Source organism: Schistocerca nitens, chromosome 1 (genome assembly GCF_023898315.1).
Source record: "Schistocerca nitens isolate TAMUIC-IGC-003100 chromosome 1, iqSchNite1.1, whole genome shotgun sequence".
NCBI classification, from domain to species: Eukaryota; Metazoa; Arthropoda; class Insecta; order Orthoptera; family Acrididae; genus Schistocerca; species Schistocerca nitens.
In genome coordinates, this window is record NC_064614.1 from 351,371,160 (window position 1) to 351,386,924 (window position 15,765).

Genomic DNA, 15,765 nt, shown 5'->3' on the forward strand with positions numbered 1-15,765 from the left:
AATGCCCCTTTCAGTTTCTTCCAAGCCTTCATTATACTACGTAACCCACACATATTACCAGTTTGAATGTTGGTTATTTCCCTTCTGATTTCTTTCACAACAACACATAAGCACTGTGTATAGCTCTTTCCTAGAGACATCTTTCCTTACTCATGCCCAATATTATGGTAAATAATGTGCACATATTTAAGTACAGATCTCTACTGTAATCAAACAATAGAATTGCTAAGTGTTAGAGAGGCATTTGAAACTGATTAAACATTTCTTGGCTTTGAAACAGTGCCGCTCTAGCATGTGCATGCTCACACACACACACACATATGCATGCATGCATGCATGCACGTGCGCACCACACACACACACACACACACACACACACACACACACACACACACACACACACACACACAGAGCCACTGTTGTCTCCGCATACTGCCATTTGACAAGCCTGAATAGCAGCTGCAGTGGGGAGTGGAGTGAGAAGAATAAGGAATAGAACATGAGGGAGGGGGGGGGGGGGGGGGAATTTCGGTGGGCTGTACCACGAAGATATGTACAGAAATAGATTAAGGTACTGCTAGGAGGGATATTGAGAAAAGAAGAAAGAAAACAGTGAAAAGGTAGAGAATCCATAGCAGGAGCAAGAGATAAATTCAGGGTTACTATGAATGATCTAGGGTGAAGTAGAAAAATAACAGGAGCACAAAAAGGCTGGTGTGGTGGGCACAGATAAGAGGATACTGAATTGAAACATATTGTGGGGAATGGATGGAGGGTATGTTATGAAGAGAGTTCCCACATGCACAAGTCCTGTAAATTAGTATTTGAATGGGAGAGGGATGGAGGAAGAGAGAATCATTGAAGTTAATAACAAACAATTGTATAGTGGGTCTTATCCATGCAGAATGCAGTGTAATGTTTCAGTAAAATTAGTATATGATGAGTGGTGTCATGTATGTTGCTGTACTTGTTGAGGGGGAAGGATTTTGAATGGGAGATGGGATACAGAAATTTGATTTGGTATAGCAGGAATAACTAAAGGCAGCAGGGTTACTTAGTGGACACCTGTCCCTTGATAATATGATTATGCAGGTCTAGGTTTAGTGTGGTTTGAGGACTGATAGAATTTGAATAGATGGTGCTTACTGTGAAAGGTAGGGATGTGATTAAATAGGAACATAGGATTAATGTGGGACTAAGTGTTTGGTTTTGTTACTGATAGGATACAGAAGGAAGGAGCAAGGCTCCATGGTAAATGGGCAGGATATAGGAAATAGTATTAAAGAAAAAGTAATAGCCATCAAAATGAAATAAGTCAGCTGACAGCATTTTGGGACAACAGCTGCTCCATGTGTGTGTGTGTGTGTGTGTGTGTGTGTGTGTGTGTGTGTGTGTGTGAGAGAGAGAGAGAGAGAGAGAGAGAGAGAGAGAGAGCCTTGTGCAGTCCAAAAAGGACTTTGTTCAAAAGATAATTTGTTTCTGTGTTTCTCCCCTTTCTGTTTGCCTCTCCACTGCCCAACATTTCACCTAGTTTCTGTTTGGTATCTAGTGATCTACCATCATACACGTATTATGCTTACTTCAACAAAGAAGTGAAGTTGTCATTTTACTTCTAGGACCAAAATGCTGAAGTTACTAAGTGTTGTATGTTATGAGCACTGTACAGTAATATTACAGTGAAAATATTGACAATTACTTTTGTTTTAATTATAATCATCTTTTTCATTTGAGGTCAGAATCATGATTTGCTTCTGAAGCCAACTAATTTTATATGTGAAACTTCTTGTTTTCTGTAACAGTGGAAATTCCTGACTGGAATAACATGTAACTGAAGGAAATTGTCTGAGGAAGGCATCCCAGTTACTCCTGTCTTGTGCCCGAATGGAGTTACTTGTAACTAAAAAAGGTCCTACCACTCTGATGCACCTCCCTCCTCCCATCCCCCTGCCTCCATTCCTCATACCTCTCTGACCATGCCTTACTGACTTATTCTGCCTTCCACATCCCCAAAAGTTTCATTCACCCTCCATGAAACACATTGCTTCTGAACACCCATCCATGAACATTGTCAACATTTCTTCCAAAATCCTGTCTCCTGCAGAAGCCTCTGTACTTTCTGAAGGCCTCACCTTTAGCCATAAATCTAAATTCCACATGTGATCTACATACATAGTCCATAAGCCATCATGCGGTGCATGGCAGAGGGTACCTTGTACCACTACTAGCCTACTAGCCATTTCCTTTCCTGTTCTACTCGCAAATGGAGCAGGGGAAAATAACTGTCGATATAATTCCATGTGAGCACTAGTTTCTTTTTTCTCCATGGTCATTGTACGAAATGTACAGTGGAGGCAGCAGAATCATTCTGCAGTCGGTTTCTAATGCCAATTCTCTAAATCTTGTCAGTATTGTCTCACAAGAAGAAAGTTGCCTTCCCTCAGGAATTCCAATTTGAATTCATGATGCATCTCTGTAATACTTGCATGCTGACTGAACCCACCAGTAACAAATGTAGCAGCATGCTGTTGAGCTGCTGATTCTTCCTTTAATCTGACCTGGTGGGGATTGCACACACTGAGCAATATTTAAGAATGTGTTGCACTAGTATTCTATACACTATCTCCTAAAATTGTCCTAGTACACCAAAGTTGACCATTCACCACCCCCTGTTACTGTTCTTATGGGCTCATTCCATTTCATATTGCTCTGCAACATTACACTCAAATATTTAAGTGACACGACTGGGTCAAGCAGACCACTACTAATTATGTACATGAACATTATGGGACTGTTTTCCTACTCATCTGCATTAACTTACATTTTTCTGCACTTGAAGCAAGCTACCACCCATCAGACTAACTAGAAATTTTGCAAAGTCCTCCTGTGTCCTCCTACAGTCCTCTTGTGTCCTACCTTCCCATACACCACAATGTCACCCCCTTTGTCAGATTATTTATTTATATAGACAATAAGAGCGGTTGTATCCCACTTCCCTGGGGCACTCCTGATGATACCCTTGTCTCTGATGAGACTTACAAAGGATCTTCTTTTCTGTACTCATTCCCCACAGTAGAAACATTTTTTCGCCACACATCTCATTGACAACAGTTAACCAAAACCCGCCACAGGACCTTGTTTAAAGCAATTCCAACCTCCCTCCGACTGTGATCATCCTCTCCTTCAACCCACTCCTTCCTAGTAACCTTTCAGGAATTCTTTACTTCTAACCTGGCCTCATTTTCCTTTGCTAAACCTGTCCTCAGTGAGTCTAACATCACTCTTATGGAACACAGATGTCAGTAACTTGAATCCAGATCATATCATCCTTCTTGCAGGTAAAGACTCCAGCACAGTGGTCATGAACCATAATGACTTTGTGGCTGAGGGTCCCCACCAATTTTCTGATACCTCTGCAGCAATCACCCCCCCCCCCCCCCTCACCCCGCATTCCTATCTTTTACCTACTCCTGAAAATCCTCAAATCCAACCCCACAGGTCTCCTTACAGGTTGTCCCATTGTGGCAGGGTACAATGCTCCGATGGAATGAAACCTCTGCTTTTTGGGATTGACACCTTCAAGACATTGCTCGCTTTCTTTCCACAGTACCTGTTCTGTTACCACCAGACCCCTTGTTGGGCACTAAGGATGCAACATCCTTATACACCAACATCCTCCATGCCCATGGCCTTGCAGCCATGGAACACTACCTTTCCCAATGTCCTTCTGATATGAAATCCACCACCTCCCTCCTAATCCTCCTAGCCAACTACATACTTTACCGCAATTATCTCTCTTTTGAAGGCCAAAACTATAAACAGATCCCTGGTACCAACATGAGTACTCGCACAGCACCATCCTATGTTAACTTATTTATGAACCATCTGGAGGAATCCTTTCAATCTAGTCAACATCTAAAACCCCTTGTCTGGTTCAGATTCACTGCTGACATTTTCAGGATGTGGACTCATGGCAGGGGCAACCTTTGTTCTTTCCTCCACAACCTCAACACCTACTGCCAAATCTGCTTCACATCCTTCTCAGCTCAACAAGCTTCCTTCCTACATGTCGATCTCTACTTCTCAGATGAGTCCATAAATACATCTGTTCATATCAGATGCACCAACCACCAACACTTTGATAGCTGTCACCTGTTCACTGTCAAAAAGTCTCTTCCTTACAGCCTCACCATCCATGGATGTTGCATCTGCAGTGGAAAGCAGGAATTGTTGAAGTATACCAAAAACCTTACCAGAGCTTGTCCATAAACAAATATCTATGCCATCTTCTCCTGTGACACTAGTAAACCTGTTAACCAGCCATCAGCCAGCAATCCTATGACCAAGCAGTATCATCCTGGCCTCAAAAACCTCAACCACATCCTCCACAGGGCTTTGTCTATTTCGCATCGTGCCCTGGGGTGAGGGACAGTCTACCCAGAATCCAACCCACATCACGCAGAGCTGTGCACTGTCATCCACCAAACTTACAGAATATCCTTGTCCAGCCCTATTCCAATCCTACTTCCCATCATGAACCTTCCATGATTCCCTTGTGGTTGACTCAGGTGCGAGACCTGTCCCATACACCCACCCACCAACTCCTACTACAGTCCAATCACAGGCATTTCCTACCCAATAAAAAGAAGGGCCTTGTGTGAAAGTAGCCATATTATATACCAGCTATGCTGCAATTACTGTGCAGCGTTCTTTGAGGGGCAGTCAAATGAAAACCAAACATCCACCACAACAGGACAGTGGAATTCAAAAGTAATCACCACATACATTAGGGCATTTATCCCACTGGGAAACAATCAATTTCTGTTTCATAGAATGTGGCCAACCACTTACGGATCCATGAATGCACCCACTCTGACACCTCCTCATCTGACTGAAAGCGACGTCTACACATGTCTGTCTTCAGGTTGCCAAAGATATGAAAATTACATGTGAAAGATCCAGGCTGTGAAGAGGATGCTGCAATGTTCCCTAACCAAATTGCTGAAGTGTAATCTTCATCCAAGTGGCAGTGTGGGGGCTTGTTTTATCATGTAAGAGGATAATTCCATCCAACGGCATTATTGGGTGTTTTTTACTTTACACACACACACACACACACACACACACACACACACACACACACACACTCCCTTCCTATCTCCTCATCCCCCCCCCCCTCTCCTCCTCTCCTCCTCTCCCCTTCTTTCCCCCATTTTCCATCCTTCTCCCTTTTTCTCTTCACTCACTGCCTCTCTCCTCTCTCCTGATCTCCGTCTTCCTCTGCTTTCCTCACCTCCATATCTTCCCCCAACTCTCTGTCTCTCTACATCTCATATGCTCTGCTCTTACAACTCTTTTCATCATGTTGTGCAATGACCTTATCAATCATCAACAGTCAGTCTCACAGCAGTCACAGCTGTGTGTGCATATGGGTGTTTGTGTGGTTGTGTGTGTGAATATGTGTACTTCTACTGGAGAAAGAGCAAGAGCTGGAAAGTTAATGTAAATGCTGTTTCCTGCTGCATGTTTCTCTGTGTCACGTGTCAGTCATCTGTAGGTGAATGGGTACCTTTCCTTCATCTTACATATGCTTCCTGTTTTGAATCTCCCTGACAGATTAAAACTATGTATCAGACTTGGTAATGAACAAAGCATTTTTGTTTTTCTGTGGCTGTCAATAGCTAGAGGTATGTGCCCCAGTCAACTACACAGTTTTTATTTATCAAAAAACTTCACTTGGGGCGTACTCTCTACTGCAAAGTGAAAGTTACATTCAGGATAATGTTTACTAGTTATATTGTTGCATTCAGATTGTAGCCTATTGTTAATGGTTGCTTGAGTCTAGGTTTTTTAACCTCAAAAGAGTATTTTTGATGTGTAATGCATTCACATTTTTTTCTGGATAACACATAAAACTGAAAAATGAAGATGTTTACAGCTTTCATGCCTCCATTCAATTACAGTAGTTCTGCATTTGCATGTGCTATATAAATCAGTGCTTGTTATCTTATTTTGAAAATAACACCTTCTGTTTAAGCATGTTACTTAATGTATTGTAGGGTACACTGATACACCCTGTCTGTGTTTATTCTAATTGCTTGCCTTTTTGGAACTAACAATTACCATATATTCAGAATTAATTGCTTAGTTATGTAAGAAACAAAAATCATTAAGTGGTAATCCACTGTCCTGTGAGCGATAAAAATGTAATTAATATTGATCCTGTTTTAGACATATAATTTCTAGCCTCATCCATCTGTACTTTTTAGTCAGTTTGAAGTGAGTTGATGATATTGTTTTTCATAGCAAGAGAACTGTCAGAATATCTTCCTTCTCATTTATGAACAGGAAATATCTGCCATAATTAATAAAAGTTACCTTTGCAGGGTGTTCATATATTCCATGCTTAACAGCACAAAAAGATGTGCTCAATATTATACAACCCACAAAAAGAATTGCAACACCATCATAATCCATTACATTAAGTTATATATGAGGTTCGTATTTGACTGTTAAAAATTTTGAAAAGTTTCAAATGGTCAACAAATACCAGAATTAACTTTTTACTATGGGGCAGAGTGTTCACTGATAGGAAACTTCCTGTCAGATTAAAACTGTGTGCCAAACCGAGACTCGAACTATAGGACCTTTGCCTTTCACAGACAAGTGCTCTACCAAGTGAGATACCCAAGCACAACTCATGACTTATCCTCACAGTCCCACTTCCACCTCTACCTCATCTCCTTCCTTGTTTCATTGTTTTGAAGGTAGAAGATGAGGTACTGGTGGAAATGGGGCTGTGAGGATGGGTCGTGAGTTGTGCTTTAGTGGCTCAGTGAGCGGAACACTTGCCCATGAAAACCAAAGGTGTCGAGTTCAACTCTCAGTCTGGTACACAGTTTCAGTCCGCCAGGAAGATTCAAATCAACAAATACTTGAAATCAATAATTTACATGTGGCTGTTAATAATCAGAAGAAATGTATGATGAGATCTGAAGTGCAGTATGCCTCTATTCAAATAATTGTAAACAATAGTTGATGTATTATCTGTTGGCTTTTGTCAACATCTTTGGCCAATGTTTTTTTAACAATCTTCTTGATGTTTTGCTGTCCTGAGAGGCTGGTATTGTCAGTGGTTCCCTGTCCACTGCTGGTGGCATACTGGAGTCAGCCCCATGGCCAAAAATAAGATATGCCTCCATGCCACTGTCAAAGGACTTCCTCTAGTCATTACCACTGTGATTCTCCAATTGCTACCCACAGTGGTCTCCCTGGTAATCCATTGAGGACAGTGCAACATCATCCAGACATGAAGTACTTCAATAATGATAACTGAAACCAACAGCTGAAGATGACACTTTTTGACATCAAAACTGGTAGCATATTTTGAATAAATAATGTTGGATTACAATACAGCTGTTGGTTTCAGTTATCATACTACTTATTGTCCAGTTTGAGAATTTCTATGGCTTCCCTGAACAAACAGGTGTGATAGCTATTTTCTATGTGAGAAATTTGGTGTTGGTGAATTTTATTATGTTGCCATTCTCACACAGCATCCACCACAAACTGTACAAGAAGATCAAAGAAAGTCTCAGATGAGAGAATGAGAAAAGAGGTCCATTTTCGATCTCAAGAATATTCTCATTCTGTTTACATGTGAGAAAGCTTGTGTTGGAATGACTGGATGATCTGTCAGTACCAGGATCACAAAACAAAAACAGTGTTGCAGGTTAGCACAGATAGAGTAACCTGCATGGTGGAGCATGCTCTGTGTGAGGCCAACCACATAATAAAATTTGCAACTTTACAGGTTCTCACTGTGGAAAGTGCTATGGCACCTGTTTGTTCAGTGAAGCCATATAGGTAGACAAATACGACAGTAGTTTTAACAAGAAAGAAGGAAGCTTCAAAGTAAATGGATCCTTGATCCCCTTAAAGCAATGAACTACCATTGCAAGTAGCAGGGGAACAAAAGGCAGTAAATATGTTTTTTATCTACACAGGACCAGAGTTTTCACCATGTTTGCAATGTGAGCATATTAAGAATAACTGAGGTAGGTCTTACAAGAAACATATTTGCCACCATTTCTAATTAAGTTACAGATGCATCCAGATAGCAAAAGTCTGTTAGCAACATGTAATAACAACACTGATGCTTGCTAATTTAACTTAATGTTGAGGAAACTATATGTAACACATCGGAAGCAAAATGCTGTAACGAATTTCTTGGTGAATTCCAGAAGATTGTCCATGTATAGACCAAAACCAAAACTAGTAGCAACTTAACAAAGTTTTTGACAGCACCTGATGGTGTAGCTATATAAATATATTCTAAAACCTTTTCTGTTTTTATGTCAGAGATGTCCATTTTGAAACATCTTCTGCAAGAAATTATTTTCTTGAGCATAATTGAGGAGGGGAGGGGGGCAGAGGAGTTGAGGGTAATTGTTGCCACATTCATGACACTTGATAAGCCACATGTGTCTCCAGGGTAATGGCAAATGGCTAGCACCTCAGCATCTTTAAGAGCTCAGTCTCTCTTAGCTATCTATGAGATGGGCAAGACCGAGGATTACTAAGCTGTTGGGCACCACCAGCCATCCGTAACCACAAGCTTTATTCATGCTTCAGCAAATACCTTGTAGTGTGGCAGTGGAAAATTGTGGGTCAAAGGGAGTGAGAAAGTGGAACAGTAGTCAGGGGAACTTGCTGCACGTTAGTCGTATAAAGCTTACTCAGGCAAGCGGCCTCTGTCTGAACTTACTATTATTTTCCTACTGCTTATGAGAATACCATGGCGAATTCTCCAAATAAATGCACCCCCAACCAGATGGATATGCCATCTGTAACACCCAACCAATCAAAAGATCTTCTGAGGATAGCCCTCCAAGAGTGTCAGCATTTAAGAAACCAATGAATTGTGGCAGAATGTTTTTCTGAAGAGGGACATCTCTTGAAAAGATTTCATATTTTGATACTCAAGAAGCATTGCAGTATATTACAGGAACTCTTAAATTTGTGAAGTGTCTGAGAAATGGAACACTTTGTGTAGAAACAACTACTTCTTTGCAAGCCACTCAGTTACAAAAGGCAAAACTGCTTGGTAAGTATCCAGTGTTATAGAAATCCACAATGCAGAATTTGAATAAGAATAAAGTTGTGTCATGCAGAGACCTAACAGTGATGGACACCAAGGAGTGCAGGATGAATGAAGAGAAGATGTTGTTTGAAACATAATGAAGCAAGTGACTAGTGAGCTTGAGAAACCAGCTACATTTATTCTCACCTTTAACAAGCCAGTCTTACTGCAGTACACCAGATCTGGATTTACTTGTTTTAAGATGAGATCTTTTTCCCAACTCAACGAGGCATTATAAATACCAACACAATTTGGGTACACGACAAAGGCCAGACTATTTGTGGCAAATATGGCACAGCAGCACATGAACTTGGAGCACTGTGATCATCACTACTGTTTTACATAAATTGCAATGGGAATCATGCTCTCTTGATTCTCAAATACTCAACATTCTTAGAAGAAAAGTAATCAAGGAAATCAAGGCTACACAGTGAATTCTGTATGCCATGAGAGAAATAGCCTATTAGGCTACAAAACCAATAATATTTGTAGCGTAATTTTCAACTATGACTAAAATGTTAATAGAGACCAGGGAGTGTCCTACCAAAACCACAACGGAGTAAGCTGCAACTAGCCTCTGTACTTGCTAGTATTCCCATCTGCAAACAGTTGTGGTAAATTCATTTGTGCCTATCAGGTTATCTGCAAAAGACTGAGATAGCAGTAAACCAAAGATTATCACATCTTCCATGCATAAAAACAAGCCAAAGTGTATCAAATAGATCATCTATGAGTTTAAACCCCAAAATCCAACAAAAAAGTCACAGAATCAGAAGAACTGAGCTGAAATCGTCAGATTGTGCTGACTTGATTCTTACTAAAATGTCATATGATATTCTGTCATCAGAGCCTGTGGAATTCAAAGTATTTATAAGGGAATCTACAAGCTCTCATCCAAACCTCCAACTGCTATAAGTTCATCAGCATAGCAGAGGAAAAAAGAAAAAGAAAAACCTTACTGCTGAAATGGCTCCTATACTCCTGTAGAACATGAATAGGTTCAGAACTCATGAAAGGGAATAAAACACTTAGCATGAGAAAGATAACTGTCTCTTTGCCTTCAAGGGGCCTATTTTAAATTATGACACCCCTCCACAGTTTTATAATGTCCAAAACAAGATGCTCCCAGTAGGTAGACAGCTAAAGGTGTAATACCCTTTATGAATGATGATTACCGTAACTCAACTCTCCTCTCTAACACCTTGTAGACCAGCCACTTAGAAGAATGTCCAACCTTGAAAACCAGTGATTTATACTGTTATTTAAAGTGTTACTCAAGCATGTGTGACTGATGTATCTTCAAGATTAATACATGCTAAAAAAAAAACCAAGCTTTGTCAGTATTTTTCATATTTACTTCAGTTCTTTGACAGATAACAAATTTTAAACAGAATGTATAATTATTCTTTAAAAAAAAAAAAAAAAAAAAGATGCAAGGTGAGTTACGGAACAACTTCTTCCTCCTGAGCTTCCAAAATTTCTTGCACGCTCAACAAATGTGATGTACTTATAGCAAACTTCCAGAAAACTGTGAAATTTAACAAATACAAGCTCTGAAATGGTCACAAATGAAAGAGTGACCCGAAAAAGGGGAATAAATTTCTTTTATTTCGTATCTTTGGTCTTAAACTAGCACATTCTGATTTCATCAGCCATTGAATGGTTATTAAAGAAGATCTGAAGGTGGTCATTGCTAACCTAACTGTTAGTCTGAGGACCTACAAGTTTGTGATCACAGATGTGAAATAAGAGAAATTTATTAACAAATACATGCAGGAAAGTACATGAATGTGATCACGTATTGGCTGAGCCGCTCATGACTGCAGATGTTATGTTAGCTAATATTTCATTCAAAATAATTCTAGAAATTGACAACAGAAAGCAGCAACTGTCAAAGGACAGGTAGTGAGACGTCTGTGCATTATTCTCATATGAAATTAGTCCAGTTTTCGAGCAACAGGTGCCTCGTGTGTCAAGAAAATCATAGCTCGAGTTATACTGGGGTGCAGTCTTTTAAACACAGCATTGTGGACCAAACTGTGCACAGGCTTGGTCACCAAAGTTTTAATGTCAACTTACAACTTACAAACAGTTGCTGCTGTCATTCATGTGCTGACTCGAGTGATGATAAGTAGTTGCTGTCTGATTCATAATGAGGCTCTAAACAATGAGACTCTGCACAACCTTGAAACACAGCACCCCTGCACATTCCCTCTACATGGGGACTTTGACATGCACCAGATGCTATGGGGTTCCACTACTACCTGCCCCCAGGGTCAAATTATCGAAAGCATCCTGTTCATAGAAGTCTGTGCCTTCTGAATGTCTTGTGTGTGGGGCAAGAGGAGGGGGAGGGGGGGCAAAGAACACATTTGAGTACTGCTAAAGGGTCTTTCTCTGATCTCTACCAGGCTGAGCAGTGCCCAAAATAAAGCTGCTAAAGTTGGTTCTCAGCAAGGCAGACTGGATGCTACATAACCAACTCTCAGGTTTGGAAGGATTATGTCACTAAGATGATCCACCATGCTGCTGGTGGATCTATGCCCAAGTCTTCAGGACAGCTGCGAGGACTACCTGCCCCTTAGGAATGAAAAGTGCTGTTCTGAAATACGAACAGGTGAACAACTCTGTGGAGGTTCAAGTGTAGGCTGTTAAATGAGAACTGTAGCATTTTGGGTGACAAGGGCTAAATACCATTGTGTAAGTAAGGAGAGTGAAAAAGTACTGTGGCAACATTTTCTGAATTCTATAAACCATTCCCCTAGGCTGACAGATGTATGGGAAGCCAGTAGAAGAATTTTGTAGCAAGATGGGAAATGTACTATTAATGCTGCAGTAAAGCAAAGGACTCCCCTTACCAGCAAGAGGGTATTGCGCACGGATCAAGGAGTAGCATTTCACTCCTATCACTAACAAAGCCAGCCAGGATCTAGCTTTCTGTTGCTACCGAGTGATTGGTGACAGGGGCAGTTAAGACTTCTGTACAACATGATGTAGTATATAACAATCCTTTCTCTTTCTGGGAGCTGAATTGGGCATTTTCTGTAGCACATCACATAGCTCTAAGTCTCAGAAAAATCTATTCTGGCATGTTGCAGCACTTTACCAAGAATTTAATGTAACAGTCCTTGAACTTTTTAACCAAAATGGGGACACAGGGCAGCTCCCTGATTCACAGAAGGAAGCTTCTTTGATTCCCTCCCTTAATCCAAGAAAAGACCAGATGTTACATATTACCTGTCACAGTTTTACCTTCACCACCTTTGTAGGAAAGGCATTAGAGCAGATGGTCTACCACTAGTGTGCCTTGGTGCCATAATCAAGCCAGCTCATTGATCACTTTAAATATGTAAAAATGTATTTTATAAAATTAATAAGTTAAGTGAACTGATGAAGTCTGTTGCATGTAATAATGCTGCATGATGAATAAAGAATCTGAATCAGTATGGATTCTGGAAGTACAACTGCATTGTTGATAACCTTACCCTTCTCTATATTGTAAGATTACTAACTTGTATTGCTTCAGTTGCTTCTTTTTCATGTCCAGTGATAGGCACTCAGAACAATTTTAGATAATCAAGACAATTCTGTTGGGTTTAAATTTTAGTTAATGCACATTTATTGTCAGAAAGAAGATCCATTATTTTTGCACATACAACAGTCAGCAATCTACAAAGACACATGAATGACAATGTCTGCTTGTGTCTGTTATGTGCGGATATGTGTGTGTGCGCGCGAGTGTATACCTGTCCCTTTTTCCCCCCAAGGTAAGTCTTTCCGCTCCCGGGATTGGGATGACTCCTTATCCTCTAAAACCCACATCCTTTCGTCTTTCCCTCTCCTTCCCTCTTTCCTGATGAAGCAACCGTGGGTTGTGAAAGCTTGAAATTTGTGTGTGTGTTTGTGTTTGTAATTGTTTCTATCAACGTACCAACGCTTTCGTTTGGTAAGTTACAGAATCTTTGTTTTTAGATATATTTTTCCCACGTGGAATGTTTCCCTCTATTATAAAAATATGTAGTAGGCTATACACAACAGCTCAGTGACAAAAATTACATACCCATTAAACTGGACAGTGATAGTTACATCATACAATGCTTACAACAATCTGTCATATGAGGACTATATGATAAGCTGTAAAATAATGACTCTCATAAAATTCTGCTCATATGGATGGTTACAATTCAATGTCAACATGTAATAATGAATATCTCTAATAAGTAAAATTTTAAATAAAATGTACCACAAAAAAATTGAGTCATTACAATGACATGCCAGGTGTGCTATCATAAAGTATGTACAACTTGCAGTATGAGTGGCATGAACAAGACAGACATGCCACTGCTTGCCACTTCATGATATAATGTCATGATTGGATTTGGAATATAATGGAAGTTAGTGCTCAGAGGTACTGCCAGATGGTGGTCTGCACTGAATGTAGTGTGATCACTTTTTTGTTTAAGACTGAAATTAACAGAAGGAATATAACATCAGAGCAGTGTATAGCAAGTAATCATAATACCAGAGTTTACGCAAATTGTATATAAAAGAAACATCATGCTGTAAATTGCCTTGGGAAAAAAATTGGAAGCATTTCATTGACATAACAGTGACATTATATATTACATACATTAAAAAATTTATGTCATATGATAAATGTTATAGAATTAGTTCTAGGGGAAAGCTACACAGTCAACATTTACAGAATTGTGAAGTGAGATCTTACCTTATTGATTGGTTTTCATGCGCGTGAAGATGACAGTTATCAGTTATGTAATAGAATTGTAAACCAAGCTCCCGCACAATTTAGGATAGCAATATAAAATACCATTCATGTATAAAATATTTTTTTATAAAAACATGAACCAGTGTAAAATTACTAAGCTGCACATACAGTTTTGTACTGTTTATTATTACTTCCATGTTACTTAGAAAGTCAACACTATTTTATGGATGACAATAACAGGTTCCTTGAAGTACAAAACCAATGTTCTCCATTGTCATAGACATTTAGGATTACCATTAGTATGCTCTCGGAATTTGATGTGTGACCTAGATACTGATCTAAGGAGCATAACTCCGATTTCATCAAACCGTTAACATGCTATATGGAGGTGATCTTCTGATGTATATTACACTTTAGTATCAATAAGAGATTCTTATGTTGCACATGTCATAGAACTTATGACGGTAAGAATAACAGAAGACTTATAACTCAGGATACTGGTATACACACAATTCGTAAAACCACAAGTACATTACAGATAAAAAATTAATATTAAATATAAAATAAGTGTTTTGATGCTCATGCTGACTGATTCAGGATGTGAAAATAAGGTATCACTGCAGTTACATTGCATAGTCAGCTAATAAGTCTAACTTACGTTACCATCCCTTATAAATAGTCCTATGCATTCTCAGAAATGGTGTCTAATGGTTATAGTGTTTTTCATTAGGCTAATTGCTGTTCTGAAGGTTATAAACCAACTGCAGTTTTACTGATACAGTGAAGGCACATTGATGTAAAGATGAAAATTTTTAAAAAAATAGATGGTGTATTTTATATATAGCTTAATACGGGTGCATGTTTTTATAAAAAATGTTTTATGTATGAACTGTATTTTATATTGCTATCCTACATTGTGTAGAGGCTAGTTTTACAATTTCCTATTAATAATTGTTAACTGTTATCCTTTGCTTGCAGGAAAATTGACCAATAAGGTCAGATCCCACTTCATAAATCCGTAAACGTTGACAGTATAGCTTTCCCTTAAATTAATTCTATTAGATATATTGTATGGCATAAATTTTGTTAATTTTTGTAACATATTATTCCATCATTACATCATGAAATGCTTCCAATTTTTATCTGATGGCAAAGGTAGCCATTCATGACAATTTACAGGATGCTGTTTCTTTTATAAACAAGATGTGTAAACTTTGCTGTTTTGATTACTTGGTGTATATTACTTTAATGTTGCAGTCCTTCTGCTAGTTCCCATGTTAAACAAAGGTGTGATCCTGTTACATTAGTTGTAATTGACATCATGCAGTGCAGACAGCCATCTGGTAGTATTTTTCAGACTAGCTTCTGTTACACTCCAGATCCAGTCGTCACTAACTTTGTCACAGTCAACATGCATTACTGTCCATTGTGTAGCATGTGTGTCTTGTTTGTGCCATTTGTACTCGAAGTTGTACATATTTTATGATAGCACACCTGGAATGCCATTGTAATGCTAAACTTCATTATTATGTATTGAATTTCAATTGTATCCATCCATATGAGCAGAATTTTGTGAGGGTTATTGTTCTACAGCATAGTCCTCATATGACAGAGTGGTGTAACCCTTGTATGATGTAACTACTACTGCCCAGTTTTATGAGTGTGTAGTTTTTGTCAAGAGATGTTATGTATACCCTACTATGTTTTTTATATGACTGTCAGCCTTGACCTCAATATATTTTCTTTTAATAGATCTGAGGATGGCAATATATATTGCTGAAACTAGTAATGCAGTAACTGTGTTAACATAGTGCTCTTGGCAAATGAATTGATTTTCAAAAGGAGACTACAATGTGACATATAATATTCTTCTAAATAAGATATACAAATCTGCAAATTG

At 39.1% G+C, this 15,765-nt stretch overlaps 1 protein-coding gene across 1 annotated transcript in view; it reads left to right on the top strand.

Moving 5' to 3' along the window:
- Positions 1 to 15,765, top strand: part of LOC126248749 (uncharacterized) — a 340,818-nt gene that overhangs the window by 274,410 nt on the left and 50,643 nt on the right. The gene's annotated exons all lie outside the window — the stretch shown is intronic.